Source organism: Lagopus muta, chromosome 4, assembly GCF_023343835.1.
Source record: "Lagopus muta isolate bLagMut1 chromosome 4, bLagMut1 primary, whole genome shotgun sequence".
NCBI classification, from domain to species: Eukaryota; Metazoa; Chordata; class Aves; order Galliformes; family Phasianidae; genus Lagopus; species Lagopus muta.
The window spans coordinates 6,834,709-6,861,540 of record NC_064436.1 but is presented as its reverse complement, the minus strand read 5'-3'; the positions used below and the strand labels follow the sequence as shown (position 1 = coordinate 6,861,540).

Here is a 26,832-nt window from a genome sequence, read left to right as displayed (position 1 = left end):
TTTTCAAAGATAACTGCTGAAGGTAACAAATCAACCTGGAGCACTGTCCGCCAGAAGCGGATGAACACTTGTCCATCTTGAAAGAAAATGTTCATTTTGTGGTTTTGTTTCCCCTTGTTCTACTTCAACTGAACTGTACCAATAACTGAACTACAGCCTCAAGTGAGAGACCTGCTTAAAATAATTTCTGACAGCCTCAGCTGACCAAAAATTTATTTCTGTTTTAAAGAAGGACACTCATCACCAAAGTATCTAACAGTCTCCTCAAAGCAGCATTTCTCTTCCTGTGTCATTTCATTTACAACTATGGTGAGATCAGTACTCAAAAGCATTTGTGGCATAAAAGATGCATTTTACATTTTCTTAAAAATGAAAAGCTCAGAAGTCATCTCATATTTATCTACCTTGCTGAAAATTCTAGGGACGGAATTAAGATTCCAGCTACCCGCTCCTAATTACAATGTTGTAGCAATAAATAGCTGTTGAAAAAATAATTTATGCAAGAAAACTGGACACTCGTGAGGATTAGCATCAATTATAGTTTATGCCAGTGAGATCATCTAGAAGAAAATACACATAACCTTCACTGCATATATTGCCTGGCCAATCTTAGCAGGCTAGAATTTCAATTTACCATGAAGAGCAGCCTATTTGCTGAGAAAAAAGGAATAGAAAAAGACAAAAGAAGATAAATGACCCAAACTAAATTTTTTTCCCCAGCTGTTAACTGTAGCTTGCTAGCAAATTAATTTCTGTGAGTATCAAATTCTCTGGTTTCTTAGGCAGATTCGTACAGAGCTACTGCTCTGTCACTGTTCTCTACAGCTGGGTCAAGTAGTTCATACCTCTCCATTCCAGGGTCACTGAAAAACAGTAATTTTGTTTAAAATGTTCAGAAGCAAAAATTAACCTATCCACGTTCAAGATGCTGTAAAAACCTGATTCCATGTATTCAGTTTTAAATGAATACATGAACTGGAAAGGTAATTAACTTAGCACAAAGGGCTATTTATATAGACCATATCATAATGGTTGAAAGTGTAAAGGTTTTTTTCCGGTTTCAAGTTTTGGGCTTTTTTTTTTTTTTTTTTTTGAAGATCAAAAGGAGATTGGAAAAAATGATTTCTGTAAGAAGTAGTAGTCTTCTGAGGCAATGTCATTTACTTTTAGCCATGATGTGATTTCCTTTGGATATAAATGTGCTGATCCTCAATCAGGATGCAGAGCAGCCAGTTATAAAGGGGAACTTCAAAAAGCCATGAAAAAGAGAAACCTACGTAAAGGTTCACAGTAATTTCTGCATACAGTTCTAAAAAGGAAACTGCTTTGTAACACGAGTTCTCAATTTGCAATTTAAGGTGCACTGTTCATCTAAGATGCCTTTCTTAAGACTGCTTTTTGCTTTAAGACTCAGACAAAAATTAGCCTTCAGATGTTTTCTCTTTTTAAAATTCTGTTTCTTCTTACATTTCAGAAGCCTGAAAGACTTTTAAAATAAGGCCTTCTTCATGTAGCTTTTTGGACAAAAGAATAGCATCTAGCTCTATCATTTTCCACACTTTTAATACAAAATGTTAGAAAAGTAACTCACCGTAGTGGATAAGAAAGACTAATCCTTCAAGAATATTGATAAAGAAAATTGAAATAAAGACAAGAGTGAGGCCATAGAATAAACCATACATTATCTCATTTACTGCAATTTAAATATTTTAACACAGTTCAAATATCTTTCCAATTACGAAAAAAAATGATGTGCATGATTTTAATAAAGTTCTGAGAAAGCCTCCAGGAGGCATTGAAAGCTTAATGTAAGCCACATGCAAATGCAGCCCTGTGATTTTGTTAGAAGTATACAGCATATGTACAAACATATCGATTTTTAAATTCTTTTTTAATAACTGTAATTTTCATCTCAGCTATATTTTGAAGCAGACAAAACAACTTGCAGAACAGAGTAAAATCTGAATAGGCAGTTCCCATAATAATGTCAGAAAGCCACAAGGGAAAAAGCAGAAATGATAAAACTTAGGTGGGTAGGAGAAGTGCCTAAGAGTAAGGCCCTTTGACCAATATTGACAGGTGTAACCAAGAAGTACCAGTAGAGGATGTTAATACAGTAGCTCATGGTCTCACTTAATGCCAAAAGAATGGGCTTTATAACATGGATTAATATAAGAAAAGACAGTCATAGACTCTGGGAATGACAAGCTGTCAGAGCTCCCTCTCAGAGCGAGATCACATGTTTGTAAAAGCTATAACTCAATTCAAAGTGCTAGAAACCATCAAGAATCAACAATGTAATTTATATGCTAGCAGGATCTAAGACCACATCAGATAACACTGATACAGAAAAGATGAGACAGTATTGATAGAAGCAGTAGCCCCAGGCAGCTATAACCCAGGAAACCAAACTGTCTTTGTAACACAGGAGAAGAGACTGCAGAAAATGTAGCAGAGCATCAAGCCAAAGGGGGAAACAAATGTCCAACAGGAGATGGGGATGTAGCAGGTGTTACAAACATAATATTTTCCAGCAGTACTCGGGTCACTGAGAACAATCCATGATGGGATGCAATCATCAAATAATGATCTCCTGGGAGATAATGTCATTAGTGCAGACCACAGGGATGACTGTAAATAGAAAAAATATTACACTTCAGGCTAATTCAGTGCAGAAGGGGACTTCCTCATTGGCAGTCTTTTTGTGTCCCATTTCCCATCACTGTTACTATCCTGCTGCGTGCTGATCATGAAGTAACAATCCCATGTAGAATCACTTCCTCTTGCTGGCAAACTGCAGAGGTTTTCACAGCAGTTACTGCAAATAGCTGTTTCATCATCACTACTCTAACCACTGCTCGTGCATGTTCCCACAACCTTGGCCCCCACATTACGACACACCTAACCACAAGACTGATCTAATATAGACTTTACCATTATAGTCTGGTGAAGATCAAGTATTTCAGCAATCACTTAAAAAACTGACTCTGTGTTTTAAGAACAGAGATAAAGCAGGATTGATAAAATTCTGCTGTGAGACGGACATGAGTCAAACATCCCATGGTAGCTTACATAAAGGTGGGGGACTATTTTTCAAGTTCCTCATGCTTTTGGTGGCATCTCTCAGATCCCGTTTCCCAAACACGCTAGGGAATGAGAATGATCTGCAGTGCAGTAAGCAGCACTTAAACAAATCATATTGAGACTCTATGATATTGAGAATCTACCTGTTAGAGAGTTCTGGGAAAAAAATTTTCCATAACCACTCAAAATACTTCAGCACAATTCTCAGCAAAAAAAGACTGAGTTCAAAAAGTGCTTTCAGAAACGAGGACCTCTCCCTACTGATACTCTCCTTATTCTAGCTGGATTTCCTTCTCCATATTTATATTATTTTACACTTGAAAAAATTCCATGAAGAGTAAATGAAGACATCACACATGATTGCTTTGTTGATTAAATACACCATACATTACCGTTAACTAATAATCTGCTTCTAGTTTTGAGAAGAGAGAACAAAGCCAATTGTTATATCCCTGTTTAATCTACAGCACAATTCTAGCTATACCATTACTGAAAATCATTAGCAATGCTTTAAAACATCCATTGTTGTTTTCCCCTGCCATATTGTAGTGCTTGATACTCTGATTTGCACACACACACACAAATGCCATTTTCTTAATTGTATAGACAAGCATGAAGATGACAAAGCATGGATGCATCTGATCATCTTTTTAGCTATGTGGTAAGTACTCAAAATAAGTTCTTATAGAGGAATATGTAAATGACTAAAGATTAACAACTTAGAAGATGAATATTTTTATTATGCTAAAATAATAACTACCAATGCTAACAGAAAAAAATAGAATACGTATAAACCGAAATTTCACACCAAGAAATAACTGCTTAAAGCTTCAGCAACACACAAGATAGGAATTATTTCTATCTGCCTGAGCGTGCATTCTTTACATCTGAAACAACTTCAAGTCAGTATATCCACAGTGGCCTCCCATAATCTTTCCAACTCTGTTTTCCATACGTTTCCCATGGCAAGTGCTGCCAACGCTCTATCATTCCTTTATATTGACTTTTACTTCCCTTTTCCCTGACATGCAGATTTCAAGTTCCTTGGCTCCATAGTTCAGAAATACCAGTAGTGGGGGAGGAGAAAGGGAAAATGGATGAAACAATTTAATTCCAAAAGAAGATAATCTTGAAGAAAGCCCTTAAGATAAAGTACTGTGCAAAAACTAGTGCGTTCCTAAGGTTCTTTTCCGTGAGCAGGAAATAGAACAGTCTATGTCATACTCATTTTAGTTTTAAACACAGAGATTAAACGCTCTGTTCACACACCTTGTGTTTGAACCTGGATAAATACTAGTAACTGATTTGTCTATTCTTCCTCGTGAAAAACAAACATTTATGTGTTTTCCTTAACCTGCATTATTTGTTTATGACCATTTGCAATGAGCTAGAAAGCAACAAAGCAGTCCAACGTCATGCACGATCCATGGAATGCAGTTATGACAAACAATATTGATATGCAACATCAAAACAGAGAGCAAAAGCTGCCTGGGCTTACAGAAGACCGGGTAACACTGAAATCTCTGTAAAAGTAGATTCCACCAACATTCCCCACCCAAAGGGCAAAGCAAAGTTGGCTGCTGGCAGCAAGGCAGAGGGAGGAGTACCTCAATACTGTGGTTCAGCAAAGAGAATCTCCACGCAAATAATGGATTAACTCTGAGGGTTTTCCATGAGATCCAGTACTGCCTGAACACCTGCATAAGCTTTTTCGTCTGATTATGTCAACAAACTAATCTCAGACTTAGACCAAATAAAAGGTAACTCAAGCTGTTAAACTAAGTCCCGTTTAACATTACTTCAATGGATCTGAAATACAGCATTCCTGCAGGAAAAAATCTCATTTTGTTTTTCTATACAGGGCTAAGAGAGAAAAGTTGAAAAGCCCCGACATTTTTTATTTTTTTAAAAGAGGTTTCTAACACAGTTTTTTTGTTTTGTTTTTTTTTCTTTCAACACAGAGAATACTCAGTAGTTATGAGTGTCCACTGATCCAGTCAAATCAAAATCTCCTAAGCTCCAAGGAATTTTTCCAAAAGATCACTGCTTTCGAAACAAGTCTGAAACTGAGAAGTATTTAAATGTGCTTCAACTCTAGAACTGAAGAAAATTCTCTGACCATATTCACATTTCTAACATCCTTTTAGGTATCAACCATGATCTGTGATGACTGCAGACCCAGTGATAAGAACCGTACTGACAATTGAATAGCTTAATAAAGAAAGGCAATTTTGCATTGCCATCGAACCCTGCTTCTCTTTTTTAAAAGATAAATTATAAATTTACAATTACAATAATATTTTCAGGAGTGTAGACATTCAGTGGAAATGTTAATAAAAAATATAATGTTTGGTTTTGGACCTGTACAAAAGAGAAACAAAAATAGAGCATAAAATGGGACTAGCTTTTCTGACAGAAAAAGAAAGAGTAGCAGCTGCAACAAATCAGTACTATGTAATGCTATAATCTATATACAGTTTTCTGGGACACTGAGGCAGAGAAAGAGAAATGTTAATTTATCCTTTTCCTCATATTCATCATATTCATTGCCATTTATCAGTGTATGGCATGCATTTTCTTCTATTTATGTTTTGCACTTTGTTGCTAGTTACACTATTGATTCAGGTCTGCAGTTTACAGCTCTCTAGCTTAGTTTGCTATTAGGTGAAAAATGCTCACATGTAAAATCTGTTCCAAACAGTTTTAAGGTAGCAACATGCATCACTGTAATAATTACTCCAGCATTTGGTAAGACAACAGGTAGCAATCAACCATTTCTGCACTGCTGGAGTGTTGTACAAAGCATTGGGGATATCACTGCAATTTGGCATCTACTAGCATATTACACAAAACTGTGGTTCTAATGTGCATCTGCTTCCATTGAGAATAAACAAATGGGGAATGGGCATAGAAAGAGAGTGTACATTTGACTTGCTAAAATGTATAAGGAAATTATTGAGCATAAAAAATCTGGTGAGGCTAAAGCAAAGGACAGTAGCTGCTTCAGTTAAATTGATGCATTCTGTGCTTCAGGATCAAAAACACAGCTGTTGAAAGGAGCAACTCTGAAAATAAAATTCTTTGGACTACACCAGATTTGAATTTGGTTTCTGCTAGTATTGAATATGCAAAAGACTGATAGTCTCCAAGAGTGTTTTTCAAAATTAAGCACCCTTCTCTCCTCTCCCCAGAGGTCAAGGCAACTCTACATCCATCCTTCAGCTTTTTCTATTATTTTCTTTCCAAATAACTTGAAGACCTGCAGATTTTCACTTTTTTACAATGCACATTCATGAAATGTGTATGAATGACCGCCCCACCAGTCAGTTAGAGAAGTCCTAGTTTGGAAGAAATTTGCATTCCATAGTGCTGTGTTACACACCTTACACAATGATTAATATCTAAGAAGGAGAAGTGTACATTCACATGAATTAGGAGGCCTCCATCACCAGTTCAGATGTGTAAGACCTCACTACTTTTAAGTGAGTCCTGTGACTGCAAGGGCATCCTTATCTTTATAACCTATGTCTGGAAAGCTGCCAGGACAAACTTGGGGAAGAATAACGAATTACATTAAAAGCATTTAAAAAAAAAAAAAAAAAAAATCCCTTCTATTCCACCCTTTATCAGTCATTCCTAACTACTGCAGCCATTCTGAGGTCACAGCTCTCCAGCCACGCTTCACAGAAAAGCATGAAATTCTACAGGAGAAAAAAAAAAAAAAAAAAAAAAAAGTCAAAGAGCAGTAGTATTGAAAATGCCTACCTGGTTTGTAATGTCTTCTACATTAAAAAAAAAAAAAAAAAAAAAAAAAAAAAAATTCCTTCTTTCCTGACATTTAAATTCATTCACAATACAAAATATAACTTACCCCTTTCTGAAAATCAATTTTTTGGTTAAATAACATTCCTTCCCAGTTTAAGCCTTGGCTCTTTCCTGTGTCAGACAAGCTTTAAGATGCCTTCTTATCTCCATTTTACTAATCTGTTCCTTGTTAACATTCTAAAACAGAGAAACCACGTTTGCCTCCAGCTTTCATTAGGCAGCCATTTTCTCACTTCTTGTAATTTCTCTTTGCATTTTTTTGCTTGTTTCCCCTTTTCTTGATTTTTTTGCATTGCTACTTTCTGTTTCACTGTATCTTCAAATCCTTCCATTTCTCTTCAAACTTTTTCTTCTGTAGTGTTTATCTTGTCATTTCTTTCCATATTATCCACTTCTCTCTTTTCTTATCAATTCCTGCAAGCTTTTCTTCACTATCTTCTCTGCTCCTTTCTCAGCATTTCACATCAATCACCTTCTCTCTTCTGTATTTCTGTCAATTTCTGTCTGGACCCTGTAGACTTCAGCACACAACCTCTTTGCATCCTCCACCCACAGTTAACTTCTCAGTCTCACACACATACTTTCCTTTGAAGCTGAATGACACAGTCACCATTTACATCTCCAAAACAACTTCCCCTCACCACAGATTCTCCCTCCTGGGTTTATTTCCTTCGCAAAAGTACAAAAAAATCATGTAGGGAGGAAAATCAGAGATTTTTACTTTTTTCTCAAGGGCGGCAAAAATCATTAACTCTGCTTCTCAGTTTCATTTGCTGGTTGGTGATGAACAAGGAGCATACATGTTAGTCAGAATTAGATAATTAGGCAAAAGAGGTACATTGTCAGACTATGTATAATTTCTGTTCATAGGGAAAGAGTAAATTGAAGAGGTTTTAGAGAACACTAGAACAAATGATGGAATCCATAGTTGTTCCTTCTTCTAGAAAAGGTTTCCTATCTTCCTGAGTTCGTGCTGCTTGCACTCCAGTATCCTACCAACACACGCCCTGCACACAACTAAGATCAGCACTTCTATATCCAGCACAGAAAGACTGCCATCCAGTGACCGAGGCTGTTTCCCAGAACAATAATTGCATTGCTGGAGGTGACTGCTACTTTTCCATTCTGGAATTGCCAGTACTGCTACCATTTTTAGAAAGAATTCCATGAAAGGAAGGCATTTGTTTAGCCAAAAAAAGCGTCCTCTCTTTCATATAATCCATTTGTCTGATTAATTTGAGATAAATAGGCACTTGAGTATTTCTCTACACCGAGATTTCCAGGCTTGCAGTAAGTTGAGATACATGCCTGCAATCACCTTAACAGTGTCATTTATTTTGACAAAGTGTAATAGAAGTTATTTCCATGAAAGAGCGTGAACCAAATTAAAACTGGACAATCTGGTCTTAGCTGTGACAGGCTTCAGCATGCCACGGAGAATAAAAATAATTGGAAGTAGAAACAGGTCTGTTTTTCCTTTCCAAACTTTGGAGATGTGCAATTGATCTCCTAACTTAAAAAAAACATATAGAAGAAAAGTAAGCTGTCAGTTATGGTGTCATCTGCCTCTGTCAATTGTAAACATATTTGCCATGCACTGCTACAAACAGCTGTGCAATATCAATCAGTTCATCCAGGATTCCTAGGCTAATTAAGGAATCTTGGGGGTGGATGAAGGGTTTTTACTTTTTTCTTACAGTAGAATGTAGTGCAATTATATCAGGGGTTCAAAAACTTGTGCACACGTTTTAAGAAAATAAAGAGAAGTAGCATATATCTATAGCACTTCTTTCAGAAAAAATAAGTTGCTTCTCTGTGTCTCTTTACCTTCAATTTCATCTGTTCTTGAGAGTAAGTTTTCAACAAATAGGTCTCAAACAGCAGGTCACCTGCACTACAGAAAAGTTTTGTGGCATATTAGAGAAGATATAGTTTCGGATGTTATATGAGAATAAAGGAATGTATCTGTCTCTACTCTAATTCAAATCATCTGCCCTGTCCCTGAGATAAAATATTTGAGTCAGTCTGCCTCTTAGCCCACATTTTGAAAGGTGATGGGAATTCATATGCCTGAATAGTAGAACTTAACTAAAAGGGTCTTATTTTTAGAAACTGCTCTAAATCTGACCAGCAGTTTTGTAGCAACAAAACAGAAGATATTTCTCAGGTTTTATAGATCAACTGATGCAACTGCTAGAATGTTTGAAGAAAGAATGTGTTCAACAGATACTTCTATTCTACAACTGGAATGACAGAAAGTGGATCTCCATCCTGGTGATTTTGAAGGAAACGGAAGGCTAATCTAGAGCTGCCAAAAAGTAACTATCTTCAAATGAATTGAAAAAGTTTTCACAAATATTCTTAAATGAAATAGTTGAAGAAATCGTTCATATTATTCTCTTAAAAAACCTCGGATTATTAAGAAACATTTAGAAGACAGCCTTATCCTGTCAACATCATTTTAGTATATTCACCTTACAAAATTCCTCCTGAAAGGAATCACCCTACGTCATTAGAAATAGATTATCCTGATAAACGCCCACTATAAAATAGCGGATCTGGTATATAGTAAAATATTAGAGGCTAAATTCAACGTGAATTAATTAATCATATGACTGAATGGGATTTAGCTAAGGTTTATAAAACAAAGGAAAAGAGAAAATGAAGACGAACTATTGACTATGTCTTTCAAGTCAAGAACTTGACAAATCATATAAAACGAGCAAGAGGGAGAGTCACAAAAGAAAGGATAAAAAAAAAAAAATCAGTGAGCAAATTCAGAGAAAAAAAAACAAAGAAGAAAGAAACGCAAACACAAAAGTGGTATCTTCAATGCCCTAAGCCTCAAATTCCTTCATGTGTACAGAGAACTCCAGAAAAAAAAATGTATTTATGTGTCGTCTTATAGAATCATAGAATGGTTTGCATTGGAAGGGATCTTACAGATCATCTTGCTACAAACGCCCTTCCAAGGGCAAGTAAGGTACTTGATTTTGTCCCAAATGCACATTACAAAACTAGTGGGATCATAGCTATGGCTTTTCTCATCATTCTCTAGCAAGCAATCACCTTGTGAAATGGCTTTAATACAACAGGAGCCTGAAAAATACGGATTGCACATAATACAAAGATGTGAGAGTATACACAAGGCAGTGGAAGACCATTCAGAATTTTTCATAAATATTCAACACAAGTGAAAAAGGAGAAAAAGACAAAAAATAATATAACACGCAGTTTTGAAAGACAATTGTGTATACAGAGTACATTTTCTATACTCATACTTCCATAATGCTGTGAAGATGTTAATGAAGGTATTTAATTTGGCTTCCTCATAAGATTACTTACTGTCTCTTTGGCTATACTTGAGCAAAAAGAAGTTGCAATCACCTAAGTATATCTCATCTAACTAAATTTCTACCAAAATAAATGTCTTGATAGCACCAAAATCACTGTGTTCTCAATTTAATATTTTAGTCTAATTTGGATTTTTTGGCTTCTTATACTGTCAATCATTATGACCTGTGATACAAAAAGGGTCGGAACAAATGAAATACTCTTTTCTGGCCTTAAACTCAATGAAATTAGCAAAGCTTCACAAAGTCCAGTTAACTTCTATAACCTATGTTCTGACACAGTCTCCCCACCTTCATCTTAGCTCTGCAGTATTACTTTCACTGAGTTTGAGCCATAAGAACTTGTCTTTGACAGAATCATACAACAGCCCGGGTTGAAAAGGACCACAGTGATCATCTAGTTTCAACCCCCCTGCTATGTGCAGGGTCACCAATCCCCAGACCAGGCTGCCCAGAGCCGCATCCAGCCTGGCCTTGAATGCCTCCAGGGATGGGGCATCCACAACATCCTTGGGCAACCTGTTCCAGTGTGACACCACCCTCTGAGTGAAAAACTTTCTCCTAGTTTACACCTATCACAGTTTAAAACCATTCCCCCTTGTCCTATCATTATCCACCCTCATAAACAGCCATCCCCCCTCCTGTTTAAACGCTCCTTTCAAGTACTGGAAGGCCACAATGAGGCCTCCCCAGAGCCTTCTCTTCTCCAAGCTCAACAAGCCCAATTCCCTCAACCTGTCCTCATAGGAGAGGTTCTCCAGCTCTCCAATCATCTTAGTGTCCTCCTCTGGACCTCCTCCAAGAGCTCCATGTCCTTCCTGAACTGGTGGCCCCAGGCCTGGACACAGTGCTCCAGATGGGACCTCACAAGAGCTGAGCAGAGGGGGACAATCACCTCCCTCTCCCTGCTGGCCACCCCTTTTTTAAGGCAGCCTAGAACACAACTGACCTTCTGGGCTGCAAGCGCACACTGCTGGCATGGTCACTACAGCCTAGGCTGCCTCCAATCTTAACCTCTCCAATGCTCTCCTCCATATTGGTGAGAATCAGGTTTACTAAGGCTTCTCCTTGCGTTGGTGCATTTATTATCTGGACCAGGAAGTTATCCTTGACAGACTCCGGAAATCTTCTGGATTGTCTGCCACCCACCATGCTACTACTCCAGCAGGTAGCCAGGTGGTTGAAATCCCCATCAGGACAAGAGCCCCCAGCACGACACCTCCTGCAGCTGAAGCAAGAAGGCTTGTCAACAGGCTCCTCCTGATCAGGTGGCCTGTGGCAAACCCCAATCACTAGACACAATGACTTCGTTTGAAATAGCTTTACAGAAAATTCGGAAAAGATGATAAAAGTATTTACATGAAAACAACTAAGATTCAATTATAAAACCAAAAAAAAGTTACCAAAATCTTAATTCTTTTAGAGGACTAATCCTAGCAAAGTATCTTTCAACTTTTATAGTAGCTTCAGGCTTTCCAAATAGCTATGGATTTTTTTTTGTTGGTGTTCAATTGTTCTTTATTTTTTTATTTGTTTTGCTTTGGGTTTTTATTTACTTTTCTACAGCTCCCACTATGAAAAAAAATGGAAACTGGAAGTTGGCATTACCTGCTTTATCCAGAAACACATGCTAGCTAATACTTTGCATTTCTGTGCATTTACAGAGACGCATAGCAAAACCCTTGGAGCTGAATGATTCTTAAATGCATGTCACATGAATATTCAGATATATAAAATTAGAATATTTTTCAGTAGATTGATCTATTATTGGAGATCAAAGCACACATCACAAGAAAGGCCTATCAAAATATCAGATCTTTTATATTATTCTTGTACACAATATACTGCAGGTAGTCACGTTTGTTTTTATTCCTCTTGGCAGTTAGCTTTCTCACTATGGGGAAAAGTAAAATCTTAAGACCTCTTACTTTTGTCACTTCACATGCTTTGATAAAGTGTTTCATCACCCAGGCTTCACAAATAACCCTTTGCAGTTCAAAAGGGGTTTTTGATAGCATATTGTCAAAATCCCAAATCCACACAGCAGTGAAAAGGTTTGAGAAATCACACATTTCATAATTACCTAACCAATTTTACAATATATCCAGGTCAGTGAGAAAAATAAGAAAAAATGCTGTATATTTCCTCACAGAATAAGGGAATGGTTTGGGTTGCAAGAAAACTTATGGGTGACCTAGTTCCAATCCCCCTGCCATGGGGATGGACACTTTCCACCTGTTTGCCTAGGGCCCCATCCAGTCTTTAGCACTTCTAGAGATTGAGAATCTGCCCCAGCTCTGGGCAGCCTGTGCCAGTGCCTCACCACACTGAGTGAAGGATTCCCTTCTAATATCTAATCTAAATATTCCCTTTTATAGTTCAAAAACCATTGCCTCTTATGCTATCGCTTCTCACCCTGGTAAACAATCTTTTCACATCTTCCTTGGAGACTGTTTACACATGGAAAGGCTTTAATAAGGTGTCTCTGGAAACCTCGAAGCTGAACAACCCTAAGGCATACATAAACAATATATTTCAGGCATTATGTCAATGCGGGTGATTCACGAGTTTCTTTGGCTACATTTTTAGAAGAAAAAATGTAAATCCTATAAAGCTACGTTGGAGGAAAAAAATATTGCTATGTACCCAGGTGAGGAGATTAACAGAACTCATAGAGAAAGTAACTACTGGCCATCATTGAAAGGAGACTAATGTAAGACTATTGCAAATCTCCTGTTAAACATTTCAGAACATTAACAACTCAGACTGGTAGATCTAATTTGTCTAGTAGCCTTAACTCAACTTTCCTTGAAACTTCTCTTCCTAGAAGACCTATGACTCTTTGCACAACAATCCTCTGTGCTAATATTTTTTTCCTACATGCGTAAGAACATCCTTCCTTTCCAGAACTACCTTTCCAGACATAAGGTCAGTCTTCTCAGGCAAATTCTCAGCCAGTTCATTCAATATTCCCCCATGTGTTTAGCCTTCCCATTTGACAAAAAGAGATGTAAGACTTCCCTCACCATCATACTCCAGAAAAAGACAAGTTCAGAGTATTTTTTTTTGCCATGCTTTAACATTCTCTGTTCTTCTGTAAATGAAAAGGATTATAAACCTCAGTAGCATTGCCTTCTACTCAGCTGTATCTCTTGGCAGGGTGATATACAAACAGCCCTCCTTACAAGCTCTGCCTTATCTATGCTAAACCAGCACAGCTGCAATGCTACTGTTGAAAGTGTAAGATGCAATATAGAAAAGCAGGTTACTCCAGAGCAGCAACTGGGTTTTGAAGACAGGCTTGGCTAAATAAATGATCTAAAGGCCCCAAGGGTACTGAACAAGTTTATCTTGCGTTTCCCAAAGCAGTAAAGATCCTAATTAAGCTCAACACCAAAATACATAATATGCAAGCAAACTTCAGCTCAAGACACAAAAAGCTCCCAAAACCTTAACGTTAAGACAAGTATTGTATGCATTCAACTTGTTGAGAAGCCACAAGTGACTCAAAGAACAGGATCTTGTGCAAATGAATCGTGTTGCTGGAATTCTCTACTTCAATTAAGAAAACATCCTTAATCCTTCTGCGCACTAAGAGGCAGGTACTCCAAAAAGAACTACAGAAGAGTTGTGATAGGCAACTAACCTGTTAGTCAGGTAACAAGCTCATCAATGATAAGTAAGAACAAAAGAATGAAAAACGTGGGAAGTGAGGAGATGAGTAACTTGTTGAAGAGCAGTAAATTAACTCCAGAGAAGTTTCTAAATAGCTAGCAGACCATAGAGAATTCTTACAAAACAGAGGAATGGGAAAGATGTTAGTAAAATATACACTACTATTCTTTACGTTGTATTTTCATCATGTGAGAGTGCTCTAAAAGGATAAATCTAACACACTGGTGTTTCTCCTGAGTGTTTTACAATTTTATTTTCTGATAAAAATATAAAATTAATGTATTCTATGAATTAAAATCCTTAAAGTTGGCTGAAATTATGATGACTTTAAAAGTGAAACAGGTAAAAATAGTTGAAGTAGAAATCGCCGAGATTATGTCAGACACATTCTCTTTTCTTTAGTTCAACCTTCTACATATAACCATGGCACAATATTAATGAAGAATGTATAGTTTTATCAGACAAGTTAACTGAAACTAAACTAAGATGATAGCTAACAAATGAAAAATACCTGTAAAAAAAAAAAAAAAAAAAAAAAAGATAGACTTCCTTCAGTCTCTGAAGCATCTGCTGAAACTTGTTTCTCAAGTATGGAGACAAAAACGATAAGGAAAAACAAAAACAAAACCCCAAATTCTCTGGATCTACATCAAGTCACACATGGGAAATCATTTTTAAAGCACTCTTCTTTGACCACCTGCAGACAACAATGTTAGCATCTCATGAATCCAAGCATATGTGTAATATATCCAAACATATGAGTACATATGTTGCTTTTAAGTGACCCATCCAATCTAAATAGCATCTAATAAAAACAGATTTGAGTTGCCAAAGTGAAAAACAGAATCACTTAAATGTAGCAGTAACTTCCTACCTCATAAGAACTCATCAGTACTTAGCAGATTTGTGGTATCAAAAAACTTTCTATTATGGAATGATAAGAATGAGTGGAAACTATGTATGCTGCCAGAAGTGTCTACAAAACATTTAACAACTGTAATGACAAAGAAAGAACCCTGTTAAGCTAAATATTCTCCTCATAATTCCTATTTTTGTAGTTAATTTCCTGGAAAAGTTCATATTCCAAATTATTCAGGACAATACATTATCCTTGAATTCAGCAGAAAGTTGAGCTAGAAAGTGTAGCTAGCCTGCTAGAGTGGGAAGACCTTCCTCCTTTGAGACAGAGACTCAGTGAGTGCTGAGTACAGAAGTGACCAAAAGACAAGAAGTAATTTTTAGCATGGAAGACAGTCTCTGAGAAGCATTATGATTTCTGTTTTTTTTATTTGGTTAATGCTAAGATCTCTAATCATCAGATCCCACCTTCAGGAAGAGCAGAGATGCATCCTTCTCTATATCCAATGCCTCCAGGAACTCACCTCCCATGCAAGTTAATATCTGTTGGGCATTAAGGTGATGTTCCTCCTTTGCCAGGCTGAGAGGAGGTCCAAGAATAGCAATACAACATAAAAATTCTAGTTGAGCGTATAGTCAATGAATATAAACATGTTACAATTATGAGAGATTATAAGAAGAGAGTTTGGCAGAGCAGATTGTAACAACAAAAAGAGAATAGATAGAAAGCTTACCCGCATCCTGGGCTTGCTGCAAAACTCCAGAGGAGGAATCTCCAGAAGAGATCCTTTCCCTCTGGTAGTCAACTCTTTAATGGGTGGACAGAGGTGGAATTGCCTTCACCTGTGCTCCTATGGCTGACTCATGGCTTGCCTCAGGTGATCAATCAGAGGCTCAGTCCATGATTCAGCAGTTCCCATACACTGACATACAACAAGACATGGTTTTCCCTATTAAATAGTCACATAGTAGGGCATGAGTTCAAGAAAAACTTCTGTTCCTTGCAAAGTCATTTTCATTGGAATTGAAAGATTTCTCTCTTCGTAATTTGTTATTTGCTTAGTCAGTTATTTGTTTTAGTCACTTGCTGGTGATTCTGGTCCTCGCTGTACAATTTCTAACTCAGCACAGATGATTGTGCAAAGAAACTTTAGGGACACATAGGAAATATTGGCATAGCCATTTGGAACAATTCAACCTTCTTGAAACTTTGGGGGGGTGGGGGAGGCAGGGTGTATTTGTTTGCATTAAAGCATTAGTCCTTTTTTGTTTTCTTTTTTCATAATTAAGCATAGTAGAATGAAATTTAACCCCTTTCCATTCAAGTGCTATGATAAGGAATCACATTAAGTAGAAAATAATTGCAATTAAGAGATGTCTTTAACCAGTGCAAAATGAAAGATGTTAAGCACTAAATATTCTGAATGAATAAGACTGCACGCTTTGAAAGCTTCTACTGAAGAAGTACACAGAGAGAATTGATTCATTTCATGTTTTACATAAAGTGTACAGTTTGACTAAAAAATGTTTACATGTTATTGCTTGCTGGCTTTTTGTTCTTGCTCAAATTATTTTCAGCTGTAGCACACGAGAGGGAAAAAATCCAATTAAGTTAATACTTGTAACTACAAAACATTACTACAGATTTATTTTCTTTTTAATACTAGAGGAAAAAAATGAGGTCAATTTTGCAGAAGTAGGAAGATTGCCTGCAAGTATTTGCTATCTGTAATCCGTCTGATTTCTAAGCGTTTCCTCACAGTTTTAATTGAATTAAAACAATTTCAATTTGGTGGAAATACTGCTACATATAAATTAACATTAATTTACTAATTGCATTTTCAGAATCACGGAGAGGTATCTTTGTTATAACTTGGCAGTATTAATGTACAAAAGAGCTTACTGTGATTTTAGAGGGAATGCATCACATCCACAGCACTTGGCTTCTGCATGTTTAAAATGATACCCTCTTTGAATAGAGTCACAGACAAACAGGCAAGAATTAGGTCTTTTTGTATAATAGTCTGATGTCTGCTTTCAGTACAGGATTTACTAATTTGTCCTTCGTTTTGGGGACAATTTAAACGTATCTTTCTGGAATACCTGCCATACTTTCAATCCTTCAGACTGTAGTCCGCAATGCAAAATCAACACAATACAAAGTAACAAATGGTTGAATTAGAGCACCCAGGGGAAGAAAAATAAGAAGATACATTTACCAGCAAAGATGGGTAAAAGGAGCATGGCTATCAGAAGTTTGGCTGTTTTTTTCCCCCCTCATACTGTGTGATTGAATCCCTGTGGGAAGCAAGAAAATCTTGAGTTTGCTCTAATTCTGCTCCAAGTTTCCCAGCTTTATTTATTATTAGAATTCCATCATGAATTTTCAGCAATCCAAGTATGGCGTCACCGGTCTTAGAATCCACATGCTTTTCTAAATCACATAGAATTAAGTATACATTAAACTTAAAGAATATTTTTAAGGGTTATTTTGTTTTACCTCATGAGCACTAAGAGGCTCCTAGCATTCAAGCAAAAATGCTGATTAAAACTCTTTTTGAGCTGTAGTTGTGGAAAAAAATTACACAGTTTTATCTGGAAATATAATCTGAATTGAGCCAATTTTAGAGCACTGGGAAAACGTTATCAAATTCTTAGAACGCTCCTATCAGGTCATCAGCTATCCAATGTACCTGATTTCACAGATGTGCTACTGAGAAGTAACAGAATTTGCAAACTTACAGACTAAGATTGAGAGAAAAAGAATTAGACACATTCTCCTGCTTTCAAAGCTTTCTCATTCTCACCCATCAGGAAACTACTAATCAATGAAGGAAAATCACCTCACTCTGGGTTGGAATTCAGGAGCTGGTATGATACAGCAATTAGCAACTGCACAGCTGAAACCTTCAAAGAGGAATGGATGTTTTTGATCACATGAAGAAAACGGATCTTACTGAATCTCACACTTGCAGATATCTTTATTTCTATGAATAGCAATCCTCATCAAAAGGAAGCTGCTTGTAGCAATAATCATCTGAAAAAACGATGATTTAAAACCATTTTTTTCTAGTACAGATCGAGATTAGACCACGTGCATGTAGCACTACTGGCCTTCTCAACCTTCCTAAAGCCTGCACATCACAAATCCCCATTTTTCCACCAGCTACCGTAGTTTCTGCTTAATATAGCATGGTATGTAGCACACGAACAGAAATTCTTAAGAGGCACTACAGAGCTGCATGGTATTGGCCCCCTCGGGGATTCAAAGGAGGGAAAGCCTTCAGGAAGCACTGTTAGTACCACTCCTTAGGCAAGACAGGAAGTGCATTTAAAACAGCAGTTAAGGGACTCCGTGGTACATCAGAAATACCCAAAAGCACATTACAAAATGTGTCATTCTTTCATTCTTCCCACCTTGTTTCAGTTCTCCCCTTCAACAGCTAAAGGGCGATCGTGTCTTAACTGAACTCTGCAGCTGTCAGACACAGCTTCACATTCTGTTCTGAGCTGCTGAATATTACTAGTTCATGAAACCCCATATTAACAGTACACTTCCAGCACCGAATAAAAGCGAGACACAGGATGCCACTGCACCTGGAATTTCAAAACTCCATGGAAAAGAATTACTGGCTAACCACATAGAAACAAAGCCTTCTATGCCTTGCTTGGCTTCACTTTGTCCAGTGTGTTTCAATGGATGGTCAACTGGATTTCTGTCTCGCATTGCGCAGTGAAAATCTGAATTAATCATTTTCACAGCTACAAGGAGTTTGATGAAAGATTAACAAAAGGTATTAGAAAAGGTCCTGTGAGAATTTAAACACCCTTTCAACAATGAAATGCTGTAAAGCTTTCTCCACAATTATGAATCAAAAGTAATTAAGATTTTGAGTATACCATGTCAACCAAGGGAACCAAGGGACATAACACTGTCTTCACTTGTCTAATCTTAGAGGGGGGAGATTTCAGAAAGGAATTTACATGGAAGAAGTGATTACAATGGTGAAAAAGGGAGAGTTACTCTTCTTGACAAAATAGTTTTGGATAAGGTATAACATGCACACCCAGCTACAGTAGAATACTTAAAATGTTCAAATGAATGGTCATATACAGAGATGGAAGACACGAAAGTATACAAAGCAAAAGCTACACATTTCTACAATAAATAAAAAAAAGGGGGGGGGGGGGGGGGAGCTAATTACTGGTTTCCAGAGTAGAGAAAGGTGTAGGAAGGTTAGAATAATTTTTAGCCAGAATTATTTGTAGTTTAACCTGTCATACAGCACATGCACGATATTTCGATATCTTGAAGTAATTCATATTTTACCTAGAGCATTTGTATATTCATATTTTTTAGTTATTTAACTTTAAAATGCATTAAGGATCTGTGTCTTAATGCATAAAGGATATGTAGGGCATAGGAAGTAGTTGTCTTGGAGGCTTTTCCAACTCAAATCATCCTACAATTCTATTATCTGTTAGCCAAAGGATTCTAAAGACTCTGAGATTCCATATGTTAAAACACTGCTAACTAAGCAGCTCAGTGGCTAATTCTTTTTACTTGAGTAATAAGAAACATTGTGAACCGCACAAAATATGTTCGACAGGAACTGTTTCTCTCCAGGAATTAGGAATTTTATAGACCATGTCATGCATAACCGTGACATTGATAAAAGGAAGCTCTTCATACTGATGAATCTAGTATATAGCATGGGAAAAATTTAATGGTCATTTCTGCCTTATGCAGCTATCACATATTACACATGTTATTTTTTATTATGACCAATAAAACCTATTTCCAGAGCAATGCAGATGGGCTCTACTTAACAGTCAGTTTCCTAATGTAATCATCACGCTACTACTGTGTAAAACGTAGCAATATTTCTGTTGCAAAGAGCGCAGTGCTATTGCATGTAGATCAGATTATCTGGGTCGGTTTAAATGTTATTACTGGGTCAATTAAATTGGCTTAAGGCAATATCAATTTAAAATAAGTTTCTATACTGCTTTATTATACTGTAGAATATATATCAATTTCATTAAGACTAGAAAGCTCTGAATAAACCATATGTAGGGAATTAATTATAGGTTTATGGAGTTAACATAGACAACAATATGCCTGAAAACAAAACAAGAGAACAGTATGTATATAAAACCCAGAGGATTTCATGTCATATAACACAATCAATGACTGATTTCAGTGGCAATGTAACAGTACAAAAAGAACAGTAAGGTTGCTCATCCTTCTTCATTGACAGATTATTGTAAAGTTTAAGGGAATTATTGCAACTTCTTTTTCCTTTCTTTTTTCTTTCCTTTAATACATCGAGAAATTTATCTTTTAATTATACATCAGAACAGTGCTTGCAACTGAAAATACTGAGAGCATAGAGTACAGTTACAGAAGTTCATTCAACCAGAAAGTGTTGCCTCCTAGAAGATGTGAATTTAAAATTACACTTGATGCTGTACACAATTCATAGATTAAAATTTAGAAATGCTATAAGCTGGCAGTGAGTAAGAAGCTTTCTTCCATGTGGTGCTGTTAAACTGCTTCCTCTCTCTACACCACTTTGGAAATTTCTAATTCATTGATCCCAAAGTAAGCAAAAGAAATACAATATTTGTATAGATTGTATTTATGGACTATCCAGTTCTAGATTGGTATGCATAAGACCCTTCAAAAAAAAACCAAAAGCCTAAGTAGCCAAAGTCCCCGCAGCGTTATCAACACATCATTTAGCTTTTCCTTCATTTTCCTTCATTAACTTCTCCGTACTAACAGCAATAACGCCATGAGGTCAAGTACCACCCATACGCTACCCAAAACAAAGGAACATTCTTTGGTCTAATAATGTCATACCTGATATGTATGGAATAAAGAACACATAGCTCATGAGCCTTAAATACACACTGATCACTATTTTTCATAGATGTTTTACTTCATCACCTCTATTTCCCTCGAAATGACATATTTTATCGTTGTCATACCAATCGTGAAAATTTAAACCTTATCCTAGATTGTCATCAATTAAAAATGTACATCTAGAAGTAAAATGTTGTCATATATCATCAACAATTTTCTACTGACTTAGACACAAGGTCAAAAAATAATACGAACAGCTGTGTCTATACAACTAACAAAAGTATGGTTATAAGAGTAGCAAGGTTCAGATAGTATTTTGCAGGTTTATAGTTATAAAGATTATCATGGTGGAAAGAGACAATCAAAAATGAAATGCTCACCGATGTTCTAGATTCATAGTAGAAAACTCCAGAAGGGATCTCTAGAAAGAGACCCTTCCTCAATCACAGTCAGCCCTTAAATGGGGTCTAGGAGAGGTGCAGCTAGGCTCCACTCCTTCTGGTCACACAGCTGAATGGCCTTCAGCTGTGCTCCCAGGGCTGACTCAGTCCTTGCCTCAGGTGATCAATCAGTGGTTCAGGCCTGGTTTCAATAGCTCCTATAGATGTGTCTTAAAGGGTTTTTTTCTTACCACAATACATACAGAAGCCTTCTAGGTTGTTCAAAAATTTTCTATTGCATCTTCCATACTATCTTTCTCTTTCCTATCCTTCCCATTATATTACTATATCTGTTACAGAATACAGTTGTGCTGGTACTTGTGAAGTCAACCAAGGATCTCTTTGAAAGATTACAAATTCTAGAGTTGCCAGAATTATACCTGTAGCTTAAAGAGCATAAGGCCATTTCTCAAGATATCAACAATATCAACTACAATAATTGATCTCTGAACTAAATCATTTGCAGATAAAAATGGCATTAAAGTATTTATTTACTGCTATGTTTATATCTTGGCAATTAGGCAAGGAGTGAATCACAGCTTAATACACAACTGATTAACTGAAGATCACATTTTCTATAATCCAAATCAGGCACTTCCAAAACTTACATCTGGAAATACGCTCTGATCAGACACTGCTACTACCTACTGATTACACAGTAAATATTCAGGGTTCATTTATTTCCTTTGGTCTTTTGAAATCTTTACCCTTTTTAACTGTGCATTTTGTTTATTTCCTCATACATCTTGCGGTCATAACATATGCTTCTTTGAATTTTGGCAATATTGAGTCATGGTGATAAAACTGCTTGGATTTGCTGTTATTTTGTTGTTGTTGTTGTTTGTTGATGCTGTTCTCTATCAAATATGTCTAAAAATAATGAAATATTTATGAGTTTCATCTTGGGGTTTATTGTTCCCTTTTGTAACCTTGTAACCTTGTAAACAAACATTACTAATTATTTAGTAATAATTTACAGAGTAGTCTAAACTTTTGTTCAGCAAAAAGCACTTGCTTGTCTGACTCCTAACAACACAGGGACAGTATGTATCTGTGATACCTGGATAAGTACTTCAATTAATTTTTAAAACCTACTTATATCTAAAAGATGTATGCTAAAAAGCAAGACTTCCATCCTATTTCGATTTCACTGTCTGTCTCATTGATATATATTAGTTAAGCCTTAAAGTATATACCTCACAACTAAAATTTTAAATGTTCTCTCAATAGGAAATACTATCAATATATAGACCTCTCAGGTGTGCATTTATTAGGCACCAGGACACATTGTGACAAATCACTCTTAAACTTCAGTGGCTTAACTAAGAAAAATGTACCCTAACAAAGTTTCTGCTATTAAATTATTACCTGTATGTTTAGACTTAAAGATACAAGAATGCAAAATGCATCATGTGTATTAAGGGTGACATACAGAGTCATCAAATCACATGTGGAACAATCATTCATAGCAGCTCAAGTCAATTGTAAACCTGACCATTTGGTTTGACTATATTCACATAAAATAATGTTCTTCATTGATCAACCAGTACAAAAATAAATAAATAAATAAATAAAAATGAGTTAAATATACCCATCAGTACTTAAGGAAATGGAATCCTTTTGTCTACAACATGTTGACATAGTACCAATCTGGTCCATTTAATACAAGGAAAAAGACATTTTTAGAAGACTTCCAAGAAAACTGGTATTTGAAGGTATAATTTTAATTTTACTGCATTGTTCAATTATTGAGATATAGTAACTCTTTCACATCTATAAACAAAAGATAAATCTATCTACGATAACTGTGCATAAGCTGACCCTGTGCATTAGGGTGTGTTTCTGTTTTACAAGATGATCATACAGGAATAGTAATGCGTTTCAAAGTTCTGTATAGATCTTTTGAATGGTCCATTGGCTACAGCTGGGTATCCAAAACCTAGCATAAGGCTTTATCTCATATTTTTACTCTGCTAGGCAGTAGGCATTATTTCCTGTGTTAATATGTTGAGATCCTACTATTAGTGAAAGGATAGTAAATCCCCTAAAGGAAATCACCGTTAATCATTTCTGTAGTATGGGTCCTTGAAAGCACAAGTATAGGATGACAGCAGAAGCCCCAGTGGAATAAGCATAAATGACAAATGGTCAATTATGGATTAATAAGGAAACACAGCCTTGAAACCTGGATAGAAATGTTATTAGGGCATAATAAAGAGAAAAAAGAATGTGAGGCCAACACATGTATAACAACCCATATATATTAAAGATGCAAGGATGTAACAAGAACAGATAAAAGGCACTCACAGCCCCTACAAAGAACAGAGAGAGGGTTGCTCTAGCATTGTCATCCCCAGTTAAGGCCTCTGCACCTGATCAATACAATAGCCTGACTGCAGGAGGTCTTCACTCCAAAGAGTAAAGAAAGAGGACTGCCTTTTGATTTGCCATTCATGACATCGCTGTTGCAGATTCAGCAATCTTATTTAAATTATTATATTTAATATATTCTTGTAAAGTAAATTAGATTTCTAAGGAGCAGCATGTGTGTTTTCTACCCCCTTTCCACTGAGATAACGGATGCTGCAGAATCAAGTGAGAGTAAACTTAAACACAGTAAACCAGAAAATATCAAGAGGTTAAATAAAATGAGAGCTTTTAAGCTCTCTTTGCTGTGCAATGATCCTGGATCTGTTATGTTTCTCTGCATGTTCTGCAAAACAAGTTTTCTTTTGGGTGACAAGTAATTAAAAGTACATCCATACATGCCTGAACATTTTACAAAAATCAAGATCGCAATTTACCAGTTATTTCATCATTCTCTTTAACTGTGCAAGAAGCCTGCTCAGAATGATTTGGCTAAAATAAATCAATGAGGGTACTTACATTGACTTTAATGGAATCTTGACAATTAACGTGACAACAAATCTTCATGCTTTGTAACAGTGTCCATAATATTTTTTTTTAATATTGGTAACATATGACTATGCAATTACACCACAAATACCAGAAAGTACTACAGTGAGTGAAGCTGTATATTCTGGAATTGTACAGTCTTGCAACTATTTAAATAAAGCATTCTTTTTCTCCACGTGTGCATGTGTTAAACTAACGTGCTGGTGTGATACAGCTCTGGGTAACAATACTGTCAAGTCACAAAACCAGGGGAGGAGGTAGGGGATTTTCACTCTGCCATCAAAGCACTGCCAGCTTTGCCTTGTTACACCCAATGCCCTTCACCTTCTTTGCTCATAAAACCACCACATAAATTAATTGGCAGGTTTTTTTTTTCTTTTCAACATTTTCTGTAATGCCAACTGGCCTAAGGAAGGTTTATCTTATTAACACCTGCATATTTTCTCCTAGTCCATTCCTCCTATATTAGGGAAACCTTTATGAAAGTTGTCAGAACAATACCATTGTGCTCCTACAAATTAATTTGAAATTCTTTGTCTGACAAACAATCTTTAGAATTTTCCAGGTGATAAAAAACATACATAAAGCCAACATCAAAACGAAAACACTCCATTATTTCTGATAAACTTATCTTCTGCCTACACAGTCACTTTGTCACAACATTTTGTTTATAAATTCACTGGAGTGGAAACTACAATTTACTTTGTCTGTAACATAGTCTTGATTAGCTCGAAGGTTTCCAGATAACTTATGTAACTAGTAAATATTATAGTAGAAATAAAATGTACCTGGCAGCAGAGAAGCAGGCCATGTAGAATCCTCCTTACTGATGTCAGTCAGTGGTGAATATCCTGAAATGTAAAAATTTGGAGTGAAATCATGGCTCTACTGAAGTTCATGCTTTTTATGTCTACACTATTACAGTAATACAGTAACTAGAAACACATCTAAGTATCAAATGAACTTAAGAAAATGCCATATATTTTGTTTTCTGCTATTCTGCAAGGGATCTATTACTGCATTTACAATAAGTTCATTATGACACGCCATTCCAGTTTTCATCCTCACTTTCATAAGAGAGCTATTTCTCTCTTTTTTCAAGCTTATGAATCTGATAGCTGTATGTCAGTTTTGTAAACCTGATAGATGCCTTCAGTTAGAACAGATCTAAGGACTGCTGGGCCCATGACAGGGTGAATTCACTAGGCAGGACAGTGCTGAAAAGCATTGAGGTCAAGGCACATTGAGGGCTGGCTGCTTCCCCAGGGATAAGGAACTGGGAACCGCATAAGTTAAAAGTTTCTTTTCCTTTTTTCTACCAACTGCAGACCTGACATGCTGAAGACAGGTTGCTTTAATGTGTCCTGTGAAAGACATCATCTGCATTTATCTACAAATAAAACTTGAAGGGATAAAGTGCTGAAACTCTTCTTCAAACTTAAAGGAAATAGAATTAAATACTGTATTGGATATGCTGAGTTCTAAAGTGGCCTTTTAAAAACTTTTTCTTAAATAGAGCTCCATCTGCCTGAACCTACAAATCAGTACATACAAGACCCTTCTTGCATTCATAGCATTGCCATTTACATTTACAATTCTGAAATCAAAATGCAAATTTGCTTGCACAGCTGCACATCACAGAGAAAAAATCTGGGTACTACTGAAATTGTTCAGTGGAGCTGGGATTTCATCCCTGCTTTTTCTCTATTCTCACAGGTTTATCAATGAATATTGAAGATGCACTCAGAAAGCCTGATCAACACCTCTCCAGTGAGCTGAAATGAAAACAGAACAGTAGCAGAAACATCAGCATTTCCAAGGAGCTTCTTGAAGGCAAGTAGCTTGCAGAGAAGTCTAACAGTGAAAGTCACTGTTCTTGTTCTTTTACGTAGCTTAACACAATGGTTTTGGGGATTCATTTCTCTTTTATTCATGCTCCATGTGTTTGTCAGTCAGATTTTCTTAGTCATTAACCATTCATTTGCTATTCTGTAATTTATTATGTTATTCATTTCACAAGGCAGCTTGCAAGGTTTCTTGCTTGTCTGTTCAAGTCAAGCATAATGCCTTATGCTAACCTTCACAAGGCACACTGAACTTGTCAGGAATATTTATTATCTGAGTGTAGGAGGATATCTACACATTTTACAGTTTTTGATATTGTTCATTACTTTTCCTTCTCTATTTTTTTTTAACTGATTTTCCCTGTATAGCAAACATGGGTTTTGTGATCCATACAACTTACATTTCAGACTTGAACAGAACAAAATAAGATCAGTAAAAGCTGTTTATTTGCTTTCATTGATTTATCAGTTCTAACGAAATCACACGGAATGAAAAGTTTCCACGAATGTGTAATGATACAATCTTGGCTCAACACTTCGTAGTTTTAATAAATTAGAAAATGACACATAGTAAATGTTTGGCAACATATACATTTAATATCATGTTATTCAGAATGTTTCCTAAAGCAGATACTAATTCAGATTATAGTTTGGAAATTATACATAACACAACATTCATTAGCCAATGAATTTGAAAAAGAACTACATTTTTTTCCTGCGTTAATAAAACTGAAACATACTGATGAATTTGGATTAAAACCAAAATGTGACAGAATGGTTTTCAAAAAAATTAGGAGCTTCTTGGCAAAACAAAAATAAAACTGGATAGTTTTGTGAAGACGTTCATTTAACTTCCATTTAGGAAAATTAGATCACTAACTTCTTACTTTTATAAGCAGTATTAATACAGTACTTTCCAGCATTTCCAGTTAATCTCAAGCCCAAAATACAGAGCTGAAGTTGATTTT

At 36.3% G+C, this 26,832-nt stretch overlaps 1 long non-coding RNA gene across 1 annotated transcript in view; it reads right to left on the bottom strand.

Annotated features, from left to right (window-relative positions):
• Positions 1-1,719: 1,719 nt before the first annotated feature.
• Positions 1,720-26,832, bottom strand: part of LOC125691690 (uncharacterized) — a 170,339-nt gene continuing 145,226 nt past the window's right edge. Inside the window, exons 3-4 of the long non-coding RNA XR_007376219.1 lie at positions 24,809-24,871; positions 1,720-2,631 (exon numbers count right to left, since the gene is read on the bottom strand). This is a non-coding gene — a long non-coding RNA (uncharacterized LOC125691690). The remainder of the gene's footprint in view (positions 2,632-24,808; positions 24,872-26,832) is intronic.